Source organism: Ursus arctos, unplaced genomic scaffold (genome assembly GCF_023065955.2).
Source record: "Ursus arctos isolate Adak ecotype North America unplaced genomic scaffold, UrsArc2.0 scaffold_20, whole genome shotgun sequence".
NCBI lineage: Eukaryota > Metazoa > Chordata > Mammalia > Carnivora > Ursidae > Ursus > Ursus arctos.
In genome coordinates this window covers 16334960-16354449 of record NW_026622875.1, presented here as the reverse complement: position 1 = coordinate 16354449, position 19490 = coordinate 16334960, and positions in this window count along the sequence as shown.

The window sequence follows — 19490 nt, the reverse complement described above, 5'->3', positions numbered from 1 at the left end:
CTGCAACTTTTCTTTTTGAATTGGAAGTTGAATACAGACCATGACTTGTGCATATAAAAAAATGCAGAAATAATGCCCCCCTACTGCGTAAGTATTTTTGTTTTTCATGAATCAAGCCCAAAGTTATTTAAATTAATTCTAGTCTCATCATGGTAATAGAATATCATTTTTTGCCTCTTAAAAATATTAATGCATAGATGTAATTTTACCGGTTATTTGACCAAGTTTCTCAGACATTTTTAAATTCTGTAACACAAAGAAAAAAAACCCAATGGCTACAGTTGCATGTTAACAGGCTTTAATCAATCAACGTGAAAATACAATTTTTGATGTTCACGAACCATTATATTTTTCATTATACCTTTGAAAATATAGAAAACAAAGAATTCACATTTTTCCCCATGTGTTTACATTGAAAGCTATGCAATTGATTAATCAATCAGGGAATCTCTGAAATCTTGCTGTTTGATGTTGGGTGTTATGATTTAGAAATTCTATCATACATCTAAGCTGGACATATTTGCTTTAAAATAAAGGCTCTGACTTCCTCATTTTTGGCTATATGCACAAGCGGATTACAAATATAGTTTATTATGCTAGACCTAGCCTTGGTTGTAAGCGAAAAATAAATTAGTGTTGTTTTTTCTTTAATATTGAAATCTTCAACACCTTATTTGATTGATCTTTCCAGTTGTTTCGCGTGGAGAGTGACTTCAATATGCCCATGAATGTATTAGGGTGATTTTTGTTCATATTAGTGGCAAATAGTTGGAGGTTGGATTTTTTTTTTTTTTTAATCTTGGGGGTAATTCAACAGATTCCTGCTTAGAAAATACTACTGACTTTCATAGTCATGTACTTGTAACTCAGATATGATCAAGCTATACACTGAAAGAAAAATATTAACAAATGGAGATTTGAAGCTTCTAAAATTACTTTTGGAATTTTCTGTTGGTGCTGTGACTTTTTTTTTTCCACAAAACAAGGCATTGCCACTTCAAAGAAGATAAAATTGTTTTATAATGTTTTGGCTAAAAGATATCAATGTGTGTAGTCCATTTAGGTAATTAGTTTCTGTACCTAGTCCCGGAAATCACTCAGCATTTACCTATATTTCTAGCATGGATAAAATCCCTATGGAATACAGTAAGAGAAACTATGATTTAGTGTGTTGTTCTTAAATTTCATTCTTTAAAAAAATATTTTACCTAGGTATTTTAGCATTAGTTGTGACTAAATTATGTTGAATTTATTTTAACCGTTATAAAACAGGGTTGGCGCCACGAGAGGAAGGTCATTTTTTTTTTTTTTTTTTGGAGGTGAAAGCCCGACTTTGCATTTAGTTCAGTGTTTAATGTATTATTTGTTTTTAATAGTTGCTGAAATGCATGCTCATAGTTCACACTCTAGTTTGTACAAAAAGGTCATGAATCTATGACTTTAAAGGCTAGTATCTCATAGTAAGAGAACAATGAGCATGTAAATACTTATTGTTATCAGCTCTGTTGATGTTATGGCAAATAATAATATAATTATTGCTCAAATGTCTTAGGTTTAACTCATGATTCCAGTAAGAAATCTAATGATGTAGCTCCAAAATCTAATTTATGGAGAAGACAAAAACTTCACTTTGGTATAATATTAATATTATGTTAATATTAATAATAGTATTAAGAATTGTCTAAGTGACTAAAACATATGCATTTCTAGGCCTGTAAATATTTTGTGTAGGGTGGACTTATTATAGTGTTGGAGAAAGCTGGTTTCCTGTTGATGGAATTGAGGGGAATTCACATCTGCGGTTTCTCACCTGTTAGTTATTCAAATGTAAAAACTGAGGCCAGCATTGTAAGCCCTGTTAAAGGTCAATTTGCAAAAAGGGCAAAATTCGATACAGAGTTAAGGTAAGCCTCCACATAATTTTCCTTTAGATACGTTGAATTTTGGAGTCAGAGTGACTTTTTAAATGAACTAATCCAAGGCTGCATTTTAAAGATGAGGTGGTTGAGGGCAGATGAAATTCAGATATTCAGGACTTTCCCAGAGTCCCACAGGCAGTTAGCAGTCCCGGGACTAGAACCTGAGTTCCCTGCTTACCAGGCCAGTATTCTTTCCTGCAGCCCCAGTCACATCAAAATTAATACCTATTTGAATGGCTGTCTCGAATAGAATAAGAGCAGTTGTGCTGAACCACTGAAGATGACTTGATCCTAGGCGTCGTGTTACTTGTTAAAACATATTTAAGTCATTCTTACTCACTAACTCATGCTCAAAGATCAGAAACAGGACCACAAGATGAAGTTTTGCTAAAATGACTAGCAAATTTAGAAAGCAGATTACTTGTGTTTTTCATTGAAGTTATCTTGAATATGGGAAATATTGAAGGGAAGAAGACATTTTTATAGGCTTGATGTTGGGTTGGTGTTCATGGTATTTTTATGTCCCTGGAGATGACACATATTTTGGAGGAAAGATCTAAGTGTGTGTGTATGGGTATATGTGTAGTTGGGTAAGGGCTATGGTATTCATCGATCACTCTCTATGCTACTGTCCAGAAACAGACCACAGAAGCCATGATTAGGGAGGCAGGGACATAGTTGTAGAAAACAACCATCTGAGATTCAGCCAGGCAATTCATGCTCCTCTTTCTACCTAAAATATACTTGTTCTATGGACTACCTGGAAAATGCCCATTCGCCCTTTAAAACTTGGCAGGAGTGATATTACAGCTCTGTAGCTCTCCTGGACTTCTTGAGATTCAGACAAAATTTTAATGCTGGCATACTACACATCACTTTGCATTCTAAATTAATAAATGCTCATTTAGAAAAAAAAACATTCAGTATCATACCACCAGAGAAAACTGTTCACATTTTGATATCTTTGTTCTTACAAACAAAAACACACATATGCACATAAATACATACTATATACACATTGTGCATATATTTATATATAGTTGAAATGATACTATTTATACGTTTTAACCCAATTTACGTGATTGTTAAGTGTTTCTTTCACTTAATGTCATATTGTGAGCATTTTCCCTTAAAATTATATCTTCTTTATTCCAGTAACTCAAAAAATCCCGTTTTAATTGAACAGATGTGGGTTTTAGAAAGAAAACTGGAGGTGGTGGGGAAGACAGATTGGAGGGAAACCAGTTATTACAGTGTCCCAGCCAATAAAGGAATGAGCCAGGGCAAGGGGTGGAGAGCAGAGTGGGTAAGACTTGGTTGTGGTGAATGTGCTAGAGAAAGGTCAAGTGGGGTGAGGGTCTTAAAGGCACCCCTGAACTTGGCAATTACGAAATTGTTAGTGATGTTGGTGAAGACCATTTAGGAGAAAAGAAGGGCGGGGCAAGATGGTCTTGATAAAGGAGTAGATGAAAGATGAGAAATTAGATGTGCAATATGGATTCTTCCCCAAGAATTTTAATAGAAAGAAAAGAGATAGGAAAGGAGCTTGAGGGGAAGGCAGGGACCAGAAACTCTTTATTGTTGGTCTTTAAGAAAACAATAAATACGTTTGGGTTCAAAGTTGGAAAAACCAATGGAGAGGAGAGAAATTAAAGAAACAAAGGAGATAGAAGGTAATTTGCAGAATGATACCCCAAGGACAAAGGAGGGATAGAAGACAGGAAATTTTCCCGCTTATAATCCAAGTCTTTTAAAGCTTGTAGCTAGGTATCTCAGAATTTTGAAATTGAACTTATGACAGAGATGTCTGTTATGGGGGAGTTTCAACTGATTATGAATAAGGACTGTGTGATTGGTTGAGAGGCCAACATGCAGGTTCTAGTGCCAATGCTCTGAGACTGGACCAGGCCTGGCATGTTGGAGGGAAAACCAGGCCTCCGGTGTGACCAAAGCCGTGAGTGAGAGGGTAATAGAAAGAGAAGAGAAGGCCACTTTCGGTGGTATTGTGGGGTTAATTTTCTCATACTGCATAGTGCACAGTTAAGGATGACATCTAAAGCTTTACAACAAGAAATAGAAGCTTATTACATTATTTAAAGTTTACTTACTAATTTATTATGTAAATAATATAAGGTTACAAAAGCAAACAAAAGAATTAAAATTAATATAACAAATATAACTCAGGAGGAGAAAGTTACAACTGAGTTTCTTATCTTTCAAAGCATTCTGTAAGTAGACGTAAAATAATAAAGTGTAAGCATTTTATTTAGATTCATGGTGTTAAAACAACTAAAAAAATGAATAAAATTTAAATAACCAAGTCTGAGGAGTGGAAGTGGGGGTACTAAAGGATACTTTTGCATTTCATTTAATAGTGTTGTTTAGAATTTAACTTATCATATGCATATATGACTTTTATAATAAGGACTCTGTAGAACAAACAAATGAGTTGAGCATAGGTAATAGAAGTCATAGTACGTTTTGGCTTTCAACTCTGTTCCTTGGAGCTCAGTTCAGATGCATCAAAGACTGCTCTGAATGTTCAGGGTGGCTGAGAAATCAGGGCGCTGTGCTCCTTACCCTCACTTTGCTCGAGCAGGGATGCTTTTAGCATTTTTTAGAATTGTTATACTAGATTTCATTTAAAGAAAGGATTCTGTTTCCCCTCCGTCTGTCTTCCTTCCTTCCTTCCTTCCTTCCTTCCTTCCTTCCTTCCTTCCTTCCTCTTTCTTTCTTTCTTTCTTTCTTTCTTTCTTTCTTTCTTTCTTTCTTTCTTTCTTTCTTTCTTTCTTTCTTTCTTTCTTTCTTTCTTTCTTTCTTTCTTTCTTTCTTCTCCTCTCCTCTCCTCTCCTCTCCTCTCCTCTCCTCTCCTCTGTCTTCTTTTCTCTTCCCTTCTTTTCCTTCCTTCCATTTAAATCCAGAACAGGTTTATGTTTTTTTTTTTTTTTTTTTTTTTTGTGGCTTGTTAGTTGTATGACTTGGTGTAACTCTGAACTTCTCAGCAACCCGATTCTCCTATAGAAAATGAGATAATATTGATCTTATAGAGTTGTTTAAAGTGAGATAAGTCATATTAATCACTCAGAGGAGAAAAAATTATAATCATTTCAACAGATGTAAAGAAGACATGATTATAAAACTTAACATTTATCCTTGATATTAGTCTTTTAGTAATATAAAAGTAGATGGATCCTTCTTTAAAAAAGATAAAATACATAAAATATACATACTTCAATATGTATAAATAAAATACATAAAAAATATACTTCCACACTAAAGCCTAATGGTAAAACACAAATCATTGCTTGCATCATTATCATTTAAGTATTTTTCTGGAATTAATGACCAAGGCAATTAAGGAAATAAAGAATTAGAGAAGTTTTCATTGCTTACAGATAATGCGATGATATACTAAAAAAACTCTAGATAATAAGATGAGAACAATTGGAAAATAGAATGTCATATTGTTGTTTTGATTAAAATATATACGCTTTGGTTCTAGAATGTTTTTCTCTGTTAATGTTTCTTTTACCACTCTTCCTACCAAGGATGTAATTATGACTTATCCACTTAAAACTGCATTTTACATAAAATAACAGAATGTTTGGCCCCAGTGCATAGGGAAGAAAGGAAAGAAATAGTAATGGAGGTTGATTAAAAAGAAAAAAAAAGGGGGTGCCTGGGTGGCTCAGTTGGTTGCTTACATCTGCCCTCTGCTCAAGCCGTCGGGATCCTCAGGTCCTGGGATCGAGCCCCACGTGGGGCTCCCTGCTCAGCGGGGACCCTGCTTCTCCCTCTGCCTCTCCCTCTCCTGCTTGTACTTTCTCTCTCACTCTGCTCTCTCAAATAAATAAATAAAATCTTGAAAAAAAAGAAAAGGAAAAAAAAAGTGGCTTGATCCAACAAAAGAGAGAAGAAGGACCAGTCAGAGGAGTGGAAAGAGAGTCATAGAATGTAGGGCTATAGAAACCTAGATGACATTTTGAAGAAAGCACGGTCCATAGAGAAAAACAGCATGAAGAAGGCAAATGTAAAAAAGGCTGTGGAGAGTATTAAATGTGGCATTTAGAAGGCCAGGGGTCATGTTAGACAGAGTAATTTCAGTAGAGTGAAGAGGCTGAACTAGGATTGAAGTGAGTTATTGTATACTAAGAGAATTGAAGCAGAGAAAACTGCAACTTGAAGTGGCAAGGCCATTTATTTATTTATAATTTGAGAATTTCCAGAAGAGATTTACATTTTTTTCTGCGTCTTGTTAGTTGTGTGATTTGAAGTAACTCTGAACCTCTCAGCAGTGTAGTTGTAAGAAAGTAGGAGAGTTTTAAGATTGTGGAATATCTTAGAGAAAGCGAAGTAAAAGCAATCAATAGTAAAAATAGAGGAGTTAGCCTTGGTACCTGTTGAGAACAATTCTCTCTCAGAGACTGACATCGAGAAGGTGAGAAACAAAGGTAATGATTGAGAATGTTTGAGGTGAGGGACCAGTCAGATGGCTACAATCTTCAGTGCCAAATAAGAGAAAAGCTCATCTGCAGAGTGTTTTGGGGACAGCCTTGGGATTAGGTTAGATACTTAAAAAGGATGGAGGAAGTGTGGTGGACTTTTGCAAGTAATATTGTAGAATAACAAATGTAAGAAGGAGGAAAGAATTTTTGAGCAGGTAAGGACCCAGTAGAAGGTAAAAAAGAATGCAGTAGTATCAAAGGAACCTAATCAGCTCCCCACTGGGCTTCAAAGATGCTTAAGGTAATTAAGCTGCCCTTTTTGTTTGACTGCCTCTCACTGGACAGCAGAAAGTATGCCTTGAATCGCCGTTGGCAAGCTTACTTCCATTTTTTCAGCCAGTTCCAGTTTGGTTAAAATCAAGTAGGAAAGGGGCACCTGGGTGGCTTAGTCGGTTAAGCATCTGCCTTCTGCTCAGGTCATGATCTCAGGGTCCTGGGATCAAGCCCCACATGGGGCTCCCCACTGAAAGGGGAGCCTGCTTCTCCCTCTTCCTCTGTCTCACCCCCTCCCCCCTTGCTCATGCTCTCTCTCTCTCAAATAAATAAAGTATTGAAAAAAAAATAAAGTAGGAAAATTGTTTAGTATTTTTAAATAATTTCACTATCTCTCTTAGACATTCTCTTCCAGTTCCTAACACTGTTATGATTAAAATACACATGCTTAGGTTCTAACATGTTTTTTCTCCCTTAATGTTTATTTACAACACTCTTCCTACCAAGGATGCAATTATCGCTCATCCATTTAAAATTGCATTTTATATAAAAGCCTCTTCATCCTGAAAATGTCATTGTGTGTAGCTTTTTTTCAGTCAGATTTTGTCTCATTCAAGAACCACTCCAGTGTAAAACAGTAGTTTAAAAATTTTGGTATTTGGATTATCTTGAGGGTTACGCACAAAACTAAGATTCTTCATAGATTTCAAAACATTTCACTCTTATATAGAACTGAAAATATTTTAACTTAATTTTTCTTATTGCTTTGGTCATGGAAAGGACAATTTTCCACTTACCTTTGGACAGACTGCTCATTCTGCACTGAGATAGTCCCAAGCTCTTAGTAATACTGTAGGGGTAGGGATTAATGGTGAAGAAAGATCCCCATTTGAATTCTGGTTCTATCACTACGTAGCAGGGTGATTCTAAGGTTAAAATTATTGAACCGTTGTGAGTCTCAGTTGTTACTCTTCCCAGCCCGAAATGACTTTTCCTTTTCATTCAGAAATTCTTACTACTGGAGGCCTGTATTAGTTTCTATTGCTGTTCTAACAAATTACCACAAACAAAACAAGATTACTGTTTTACAGTTCTGGAGGCCGGAAGTTGGAAATGGGTCTCACTGGGCTAATATCAAGGTGTTAGCAAGGCTGCATTCCTTTGGGAGGTTTTGGTGGTGGTGGTGGTGGGGTTATCTGTTCGCTTGCCTATTCCAGCTTCTAGAGGCCACCCAATTCCTGCCTGTGCCCTCCCCCCGCCATCCTGAAGGTCTTCACTTGTATTACTCTGACCTCTGCTTCAGTTGCCACTACTCATTCTGACTGTGAATCTCCTACTTTTCTTGTTCACTTACAAGGACACTTGTGATTACATTTACCCGTCCTGCTCGCCCCCCAGATCATCTAGGACACTCTTCCAATTTCCTCAGTGTAATCGCATCTCTAAAGTCCATTTTGCCACGGAGGGTGACACATCAACAGAATACAGGGATTTGGATGTGAACATCTTTGGGGAAGGACATGCATTTTTCTGCCCATTGCAAGGCCAGAAGGCATACTCTATAGATTCCACCTCTTTACCCCACCACCACCACCGCGGAAAAATATCGCTTTCAGACAATCCTCCACATGGATGAGGAAAATAACTGTTTTGTTTCTGAGTTTATTTGTATAATGAATCATCTCTCTAAAAATGCCAGTGTGTAAGGGTTCTATTAGTCTGCTTGAGCACTAATTAACAGGGACACTTGTTCTTATTTCATTTGACTTTCATAGGTTTTGTCCATCAATAACTACACTGTGAACTGATGATTCTTTCCCACTGCAGCATCTTACTTTTATTACCTATGGATGGCTTCATGCTAACCAAAAGGTGAGATGTTGCAATTACTTATGCTAATCTCAATTTGCTTCTGTGCTGTAGACAGTACAAATAAAGCGGCAGCAACTGATTACACATCACTGACAGCAGAAGGAACATACAGTTTCATCAATGAAAAAACTGAGTCATGTAACGGCTCAATAGTTATGTGCAGCCTCATGAGAATGACAATCAAAACCAGGTCGTAATGATATGAATATTTATCGGATACCTCATCCTGCTTGGTAATTTTAATAGTCTGTAAAAAAAATAAGTTTAAAGGAAACATTTCTGTTTCTCTTGAACACTCCTTTATAAAATACAATATATTCCTACTGGAGTTTTAAGTATTCTTACATTGATTTTCTTGTTTTTAAGTTTTATTATTCCATAGTCATTTGATTTAATCCTAAAAACGAATAAATATATTTAAATATCTATATTCATAAGTACATTTCTGTGCCTGACTCAGGTCCATTGTCTTATTTGGAGACTACTTTAGTAAATTAGGCTGAGGAATAGTTAGAAATTATATAAATGTCTAAAAATGGTGTCTTTTTTGGGTAAAAATAGTGTCTTAAACAGTTAAAATAAATGTCTGCAAAATTTGTTCATCAGAATAGTTGTCTAAAGGCTGGTGATAAATTAGAATGCATAACTTCCAAACTGTCAAAGGGAAAGAAAAAGGAGAATAAAGAAAAGTCTATCAAGTCAATAGAAGCCTGTAAAGGAAAGGGGGAAAATCAGGAAAAAAAAAAAAAAAAGACCAAATATTCAGCAAATATTAAATGAGCATCTGCTATAGATGAGGATTTTTTCTCTAAAAATGTTATCCAAACAAAATAGCAAGCACAATAAGTATAAATAGATTAAACTCTTCTATTATATGCCAAAGACTTTTAGGTTGGACACATTGTTTTTATATTTTAAACACTAGATATATATAAGTGAGACAACTAAATCAAAACATAGAGGAAGACAACAAAGGAATGGGAAAAGATACATAATATGAAGGTGTTTCACTTAATGACATAAACTTAATATATGTAAAGCCAAAGATACAACATTACAAGGTGAAACCTACAAATGCAATCATAGTGGGTGTTTTTTCAAAACATATATCAAAAATTAATCTATCATAACTAAACCTAGTAAGGATACAAAAAATCCTAATATGTAGAGTAGTTTTTAAAAATCAACGGTTACCGGGGCGCCTGGGTGGCACAGCGGTTGAGCGCCTGCCTTCGGCTCAGGGCGTGATCCCGGCGTTATGGGATCGAGCCCCACATCAGGCTCCTCCGCTATGAGCCTGCTTCTTCCTCTCCCACTCCCCCTGCTTGTGTTCCCTCTCTCGCTGGCTGTCTCTATCTCTGTCAAATAAATAAATAAAATCTTTAAAAAAAAATCAACGGTTATTTTAAAAATTAGCATAAAGCACATTATTTTTGTTTCTAGATGTTATTGACTAGATTGTCAGGCCATCTGTTTAATCTATTAAATTACAAAGGAAAATCTTAACAGAATCTTCTGATTCTGAAATCAAAATCCTTGTTAATCTGGCTAATAAGCATTAATAGATTTGCTTTCTGCCTCTGTTTGTCCTGTGCTTTTCCAGTGAAAAGTTACTAAAGAGTCTTATATCTTAGTCCTCAAGAAAAGGAGGACACTGGTAAGAAAATATCTACTTACTAAAGCATCCCCTAAGAGTGAAGGAAACCACACTACTGGGTCTAATTCTGTAGGAGACAGATACCCGTTGCATGTTTTAACACTCAGATTGCCTAAATGAATGAGGAAATATCATAAAAGTTTTGAATTTCACAACACTGCATTCTAGCTGCTAATAAGAAAATCACAAGATATGGGCATTCTAAATTTATTTTGGTAAGTAATCTTAATAGGGGAAATCTTGTTAATAATAAATAAAATGAGATGCAATATGAAAAAGTTATGATGTTCAAAATTGTATTTGGTTGTTTAAATTGGGCTACATTATTTTGTTCTGAAGCTTGGTAAGATAATGTGGTACTATGTCATGTGGATTTCTTTCTAGTGAAACACCGATAGAATATTTAAGCACAAAGAATGCCTGCAACACCCAGTTATATAATGTCCTCTTGACTCAGAGATGTTCTTTTTTAAAATATGGTAGCTAGTGAATACAGTCAGTCTGTATGACAATGAAATCAAACAGCAGCCTAACAGTCAGCGTATATCAATGTATAGGACCCTCTTTTTAAATGGGAATAACAAAATTGAACAGATCAATCAGAGGAGATAAAACTATGAAGTTAACTATTGTTTTTAGTTTTTGTTTGTTTTTTGTGTATATATATCTGTTTGGGTCTATGCTGTACTACTTACTACCTGGCTTTTCTGGCTGTTACACATCAACTTTCTACAAAGTATTAGTTAAAAATATGATGCTGTCTCTAAGGCAAGGTTAATCTCAGCAAAATTATTTTTTTTGCCTCAAAAGGGGTGGTCTTCACTACATACCCATAAACATGGCTATACTTCACTAGTCTCAGGACTTTTTTAACACTTTTGGTGATATTTGATTATTCTAGAATAGGACAGGTCAGACTGGCCACAGATAAGAAGGGTGTCTTTAGATAATTCCAGAACTCTGATCTAAGGACTAAGAATAAAAACCAGAATTGCAATCCCTTTTCCCTATGTAGGAAATCTGGTATTCTATTTAATATTCTTTATTCCTATTTGTCATTCCTATTCTTTATTACTGTGTTTTTAAAAACACAATTAAAACTCTTTGATTACTGGTTTAATTATTTCTTTCTGAGTTGCCTTTAGTCTTTAACTTTATTCTATTACACAGATTACACAGCTGAAATAATAGGAAAGTTAAACTCTTTATCCAAGATAGGTTGAGGGAGAGTGGGATGAAATAAGCCATACTATTACTTTCACAATGAATTATTATTTGGTCCTCTTATTGTAACTGAATAAACTTGTTTAAATAAGTATGGATGTTTCAACTTTAGCTAGCTAGACCAACATTTTCTTGCCAGGTTAATATGAAAACTTTTGGTTATCTTCTCAATTTTAGTTGAAAATGTCCTGTAACTTTATCATTAAAAAAAAAGTCAATTTTTGCATCTGCAGCTTGTTAACCTAAAAGTATAAACTCTTCTTTAAAAATATTTTCTTATCAAAATACAATTTAAATAGAACATCCCATATGGTGTTTGTCCTTAAGCTCTTTCTTAATGTTATCATCATCATTTTTTTTCTTTTTACTGTGACTGTCTTTTAAAATATTGAAATAGATAGTCTGTAAAATTGTTTTTTCCTGTTGGTCCCTTTGTTTTTGGAGTAAGTTTCTGTAATTTTATGTACTTTGTGGCCTGGAATTGTATTTTCCATTTTATGTAGAATAAATAAAACTTTTAAAATTATGTATAATAATCATGCAGTATAAATTGATCAAAACCTTTCACAATCTTTGATGTGGCTTGGAAGAAAAGGACACCATGATAGATAATGACACAAGTGAACTGACAATTAAGTCAATTAATTGGGCTGCACTTAATAGAATTTCAGGTCCTAGAATCAAGAAGGTAATAAAGCAACTCTACCCTGCATGCTCATATTAGTGTGTTTCTGGTTCCCACCAAAAGTATTGTGGAATCGATCTGGTGGTGAGACAACAGAATGGAAAATGATTCTAGGGATCAGGGCACAGGAGGAACCATTGGAAGAAAAGAAAAACGAAAGACTTTGGGATTATATAATAATAATCTTTAATAATTTGTTGAATAAAAAAAGAGATTTTACATTTTCCCATGTACTCCAGGAAACAGTTTTAGGACCAAAATATGAGATTACCTGGTGAATAAAATTAGATGCAATAAGAAATAACTTAAGCTATATAAAGTTGGAATGAGGTTGTTCTTTCCCGTCATGGAAGCCCAAATAATTTATGAGACGTATTTTTAAAGCATCTTTTTACAGTTGAAAAGCTGAATTAGATTACATCTGAAATTTCTCTCATACTCAAAGCTTTACTTTTCTATATCTAAAGATAAAGAGTGGAAGAGATTTTTCTACCAAAATTCATCCCGCGCATGTAGAACATTTATCTCCTGCTAAGTGTACTCTAATCATAGTAGCAATAATCATAATGAGAAATATATAGTATTATTGCTATCACTTTACAGATGAATAAACTGAGAGAAAGTGAAGTTCAGCAACTTACCCAGTTACAAAGCTAGTGAGTCTTGGAGCGAGGATTCTAACCCAGATGGATCTAATTCCTATGCCTGAGCTTTTAATGCATACATTCTACTGTTTATTTATGAAAAAAAGGATTAAATCACCAACGTGACCTCGATCTGTGGGAAATAATTTTATTTAAAGAAGAATAAAATGACAGAACAGTGTCTTGAGATTTCTTATGTTAAAATTATGGAGGACATAATAATAATGATGATGATAATGAAATCTACAATATACTTTCAACTAAAACTATTGCCAGTATACTAATTGACTGGGACTTAATAAAGTCCTAGGCTCTGTGCTGAACGCTTTCAGGTAATATTTCATTTAATCCTTAAAACAGCCTTCCTTATAGATAGGTACAACTATTTCTGTTTTATAGCTGAAGGAGCTGAGGTCCAATTTCGTACTCCAGGCAATGAAAAATGCTGCATTAACTAGAACAACTATCTTGTATTCATTTAGCTTAGTCATTCTTTCTGTGGAGAATCATCTCCTATCTGGAAGTTTCTTCAAATGAAAGTGTGACATGCCCTCAAACCAGGATCCTAGATTACTCTTTTGAGCTCATATTAACAGCTCTTTATGAAAGAAAGAAAGAAAAAAAGAAAGAAAAAAGAAAAGAAGAATTCCTATGGTCTATGAAGGATAGTCTATCAATCAATTAGCAAATTAGTCAACAACCAATTAGCAATCAATTAACTAGACACTGTAAAGAAGCTTACACCTAGCCAAGGAGTCAGAATATATAGACCTAAACGATTAACAATAAAAGAAAGCCAAATGATTGGTATAAACAGTAAAAGATTTTGCAGTGAGAGAAAACAAAAATAAAAACAAGCATTCTGATGGACCATGAGTGCTAGGGAAAGCTTCATAGAATTCATCCTGTGTGTGGATGAATGACTGATTTGGATGAGTGCAGAGGATCAGAAAGAACATCTGACGTAGAGAAAAGGAATAGAATGAACACGGACACACAGTTTGTAGTATGTAGGATATATTGGATTCCATGACTGGACCATGATGGCTTTTAGTTTACTTGATTATTTACAAGTATTTTAAATTTTTCAAAAATTTAGAAATGTACAAATGGAACAGTAATCAGTTCTATTTGGAAAGCATGACTTATTCAAGGATGCTTGTCTGTGGATTGGCTTCCTGCAAGACTACATAAAATTTGGCTCTGTGTCTATGGTTAAGTCAGTCAATCCTAGTCCTGTCATTTACAAATGTGGTCCAAACCTTTCCCATTTTTCCCCATCAGAGGTTTGGTTGGACCCATGACTGCTTTTACCAATAGACTAGAACAGATGTGACACCATGTGACTTCCAAGTTTGGGTCACTAAAAGCCATGCAGTTTTGTCCTTATTCCCTGGAACACTCACTCTTGGAGTCCCAAGCCATCATGTAAAGTACCTGTCAACCCTGAGGCTTCCATGTTTTCCTCATGAAGAGGCCATATTTAGATCCACTGGTTGACATTATCAGCTTAGCCATGCCTAGCCCTGACTTCCAGCTATCCTTGCCAAGAGACCAGATACGTGAGTGAAACCTTGTTAGATCCTCCAGATCAGCCCATCTGCCAGCTGAGTACAACTGACGCTCTGTCAATGTCACATTAAACAGACGAATCCCATAGCTGAAACTTACATGATTTCCTAACCCACAAAATCAGGAGCTATACCAAAATTGTTCTAAGATATTAAGTTTGGGGTTGTTATGCTGTCATAAATAAGAGAAACACTTGGTTAACTGTAAGCTTGAATCCCAGCCTGTAATCACCAACCCCTATCATCATGCCAGAGTGTAGCTTTTGCTTCCCTAGTTAGGAATCCTGATATGACAAATACCTACACAATCCGGCACCACAGTAGAATGCACTAGGCACTGAGGGAACTGCACCTCCACCATCACTCCTGTCTCTGTTTTTCCTGGTGAATATCCCCCTCACACACCTGGAAGATGTATCGCTCAACCACCAGTCCTAGTTTGCACAACACAGGGGTTTGTCAATGCTTCATAAGGTACTAAAGGACTATATAAGATCATCTAAAAGAAAGTTAAAGACCAAAGTACTGGAGAAAAAATTATTCAAAAGCAGAGTACAGATCATACTCTACGATGGTGAATTTTCTGGGACAGACCTGATTCTAAATGTTCTATCTCTACCACCAAAAATTATTGAAACATCTTAGAATTTCTTATATTTTTGGTGTCTGAATTATTTATTCCAGACTATATCTCTTTCACTAGGAGAGGCACAGAATCTTTTGTCAGACTATATGTCCCAATTTTGTGTTCAGAAAATAGGCCAATGTACTTTTAACTCAAAGTTACAGTGCAACAAATTTGGCACCTCTCATCAGAGTATAGAGGCTGAAGGCCTGCTGGACACAAAAAAAGGGGAAAGTAGAAGAAAAACAGTTTCTCTACAAAGTCTATATTTAGTTCATATATACAGATATTCTGAAAAAGTAATAATTTAGCCTGGTTTTTTAATAGTTGAAGAGGTCATTAGGAGTCAATTTGGTAGGTGTGCATTTCTCAACAATATTTTCTTGTGGATTTTTATAGATGTATTTTTAGTATCATAAGAGAAAAAAGAATTATCTCCACAAGAAGTTATTGCAATTAAGACATTTTTGTGTTTGTCTCTTTCCCTGGTGATTTACTAGACTTTTAAAATTTGCTATTATGCAAAGTGTACCTTCATATTCTGGCAGACTGAGAGTGAGAGGGAAGTCAACCAACCCCACCACTCCATAACTCACCTGGGTTCTGGTGATTGCACAAAGGGTACTTATGGGGCTAACACTGCTTTGCCCTGTAACTGTTTACCTTACAGAGCTAAACTTGCAGGAGGTAATTCTTCCCTAGGGATGGCCAACTGAGGCATCATGTACTAGTCTGTTTGATGGTAACCAAAAAGTAAAAGAGATTTAGATCAGTAGAAATAGTATCAGCCAACTAAGTTCTTTCCCTCTCCTCCACGATGTAAATGTCATCTAAGTAATTCCAACATTGTTGGTATATATAATTAAGATTTTTAAAAAAAGTGTAACCCTCATATTTCTAATGATATCTCTAATATGCCATGGAGTACCTTTGGCTGCCAGGTTACTCGGCCATCTTTCATCTAATCAGTGCTTATATTTTTCCTTACATTTTTTATTACTTCCATAAATTGGATTATCTTGTTGAACAGTAGTAGTCTACAAAATGAGAAGATATCCGTACCCTTCTCTATAAAAATGATAGGATGTTGTAATGGTTAAGAGCCATGGCTGTACTTAGGTAAAATTTTAATTTCACTTATAAAGAAACTGCATGGTAGCTGTACTTTAAAACTTTTTTGAGGAAGTGCTCACCTTTTCAAGAAAATATCTCTTGAAAAGAAAAAGAGAAAGAAAATACCTCTTAAAGGGAATAGCCACTTTAGGAAATAGGAAATGGTATCTGAAGAATGCAGGTAATACAAATGTGTGACTTGGTCAAAGAGTGATTCAAATAACTGTGAACATGTAAAGGAGAAAAGGGAGAATCAATTAAATGAATAGGTTATTTAGTTGCCTCCCTCCCTCATTAAAGTCACACCAGAGTTTGAATAAAAATTTCCATTGATTAGATACAGTTTGTTTCTCCATGTTTTCTAAATCTGTTGGAGAAATAAAAGATCTAGAAACAGAGAAGGGGGTAAAAGAGGCAGTTAGTTGGAGGCCTGCTTCAAGATTAGCAAGACAGTTCAGCTCAGGTCATGATCCCAGGGTCCTGGGATCGAGCCCCGCATCAGGCTCCCTGCTCGGCGGGAAGCCTGCTTCTCCCTCTCCCACTCCCCTTGTGTTCCCTCTCTCGCTGGCTCTATCTGTCAGATAAATAAATGAAATCTTAAAAAAAAAAAAAAAAAGATTAGCAAGGCAGCCCCTTTAATGGATCTCACCGTGTAATTAAAGCTAAGGGCCAGCACTGAAAAAGTTCAACTGTCAGCGATTCTAAATTAAAGCATCATGTTGGAGAAAGTACTCTCAGGCCTTTGGTAGCTCCAGCTGGAGGTGGCTTGACGAAAGTCTGGACAGGAAAACGCAATAAAGTATTTCAACTCCTGAGAACTCTGTGTGACAAGCAAAGGCATACCAGGAATGAAAGGAGTCCAACGTTTAGTTAGGAAGTGATTCACTAACAGCTTATTGAAGTGACGCTCTCTCTTTAAGTATTTGTGTTTATATTTAACTTGACTCTGGCTTACCCCACATACATTCATAATATGCATGTTGCAATGGAGAGCATGTGGGATCACAGCTGAATGACCTACGTAGAAATTTGAATATTGCGTCTTAGCAGCTGTGTGGTTTACAAATGAAGGTGATTAGCTATTGTAAGAAAAAAGTTCTCTACAACAGGCATAAAATGATAGATTTATATTCACTTTTATTATAATGTTGTTGAGTTAAAACATTAGAAAGGGAAGCATTTGCTTGGGTGTAGACTTTGTTTTAGAGTCTCACCTATTCATGCCTGAAAAGGAAGGAGCAGGGAAGGCAACTTACATTGTTTGGGTATTTACTCTATACCAGCGATGAGCTAGTGCTTGACTACTCAATCTGAAGAGTCTGTGAGTTGGTTAATCTTGTCCTCATTTGATAGATGAAGAAACAAAGCTTCAGAGAGGTATTCGTCCAAGTTTATACGGGTGCAGTTTATGAAGTTTGATTGAGAGTTAATCATAGATCTGCATGTCTTTAAAGATCATGTTCTTTCTATTCTATCAACTTCCTAATGAAAATATGTGATTTAACAGGCTTCAGTGATGTGTCTTAGAATTGTAGACACAGGGTCGGGGAGGAAAAAACTGTTATTTGGTCACTAAAAGAAACATCTAACAAATGACAGGTAATAACAGTCATGAGGGATGGTTTTTCAATTCCTCCAGCATTTTGTTTTTTAATTGCTGTTTCAGGGGCCAAGGTTCTTACTCCTCCTGCTCTCTTGCATTTCCTAAATATTTGATACCATTAAACATTGGTTTAAATTTGACTTTCTTTGCTAACTCTTCCAGCAAGATTTTCATTTTCACTATTATTTCTGATAATTTTAACATGTATTAAGAGGCATCTGATAAAAGCATGTTGTGTGCGTCATTTCATTTAAACTTCATGATAGCCCATGAAGTGATTTACAATTGTCATTATATCTTACAGATATTGAAATCTAAGCTTGAGAGATTGCCCACATTCATACAGTTAGTTAGCAGGGGAGCTTGGATTTCTGATGACAAAGCCCTTGCTCCTGGGCACTGTGCTGTTCTGTGGGATGCCTATAGGCGATCAGTGTCTCTTAGCAGGACTGCTGATGCGGTGTTCAGGAAATGTGAGAAACATGTGAGGGGCCAGAACCTTTCTAGTGCTCTTGAAAATATTCACCTAATGTTGACTCTCAAGTGGTCACATAATGTAAATTCACACACACAGATTGCAATATTTAAGGAAAGAAGAGGTGAGCTAAGCAACTTCTAAAATCCATTTTGTGAAATAATTTTTAAGACTGATTGAACATGACTTAAATAGTTCCCATTCCCATGTGAGGTACATATTTTTAAACCATATCCTAACTCGAAAATCTAATTTCTGTTTCAGTGAGCTAAAGAACACCCTGTACAAACAGCCACAGCATTGAACTTAGGGGTAAGAGAATATCATTTCTGTTGACTCACTTAGAATGATGCCATGTGTAGGAGGGGACATTTCTGAATTCAAAATTCGGCATTATCTCTGAATTTTCTCCCCAAAGTCTGGCTTTGGATATCCAGCCATACTTACTCTAGGAAGAAACTCAGATTTTTGTTGTTGTTGTTAACAGAACATCTGGTATATATTGGCCGAAGGCATTAGTGATGCCTTTCAGTAAAACCAAAGCCAAAATCATGATGGAGTATGAGTTCATCTAGTTTATGTCATTCTTTCTATGACAAATCCAAAGCCCAAATACCGCTTCCTACCTATAGTGACATCTGAAAACATAATAGCCACGGTCATGGGATTTTAGAGATTTCAACTAAAGATTGTGCAAAGTATCAAGATGGAAATAGCAGGTTAGCAATTTGGCAATAACAACATACTATACTGTTAAGTGTATTTCTAAATATTTAGGAAAACCCACGGCAGAAAAATATACCTTTTCTCTTTTTGTATTCAGTGTAGTTCAATATAGTTGGAAAGAGGCATATCCTAATTCCATTTCTCAAAGCACAGGTACATTCCCTCCTGAACCAATCTTTCCTCAGCAGGCTGATTTAGATAATAAAACGAAAAAGAGGTAACTGAATGGATCCGCCAACCTTTTTCTTCAAGAATTGGAACGGGGAGCCCCTTGGGGCTGCAGGGCAATTCTGAGCTGCCGAAGCTCTCCGAACAGCTGTTTGGTAGTAGTCTCCACAGAGCTCGTTAGCACAACTAGTCAGGGCCATGTTAACTGGGTCCCTTTACTGTTGCCGCCACACTCCCTCTTATCATGTCCCTCCATTATCACCCGCCCGCCTCCCCAGCTTGCTCTGGTAGCACTTCCGCTCTCCTGAGAGAAAAAGAATTTTCTTTCATTTTCTCTCTCTCTCTCTTTCCCTCTCTCCTCCTTCCCCCTCTTTCTTCCTCCTTTTCCTCTTTCCCTCCTTCTCCCCACCTCCGTCTAACCAATTCTTTCTCATTTCTCTCACGTTTCTTCTTTAGCCGTCGCTTCCTCTTTCCCTCTCTTCCTCCTCTC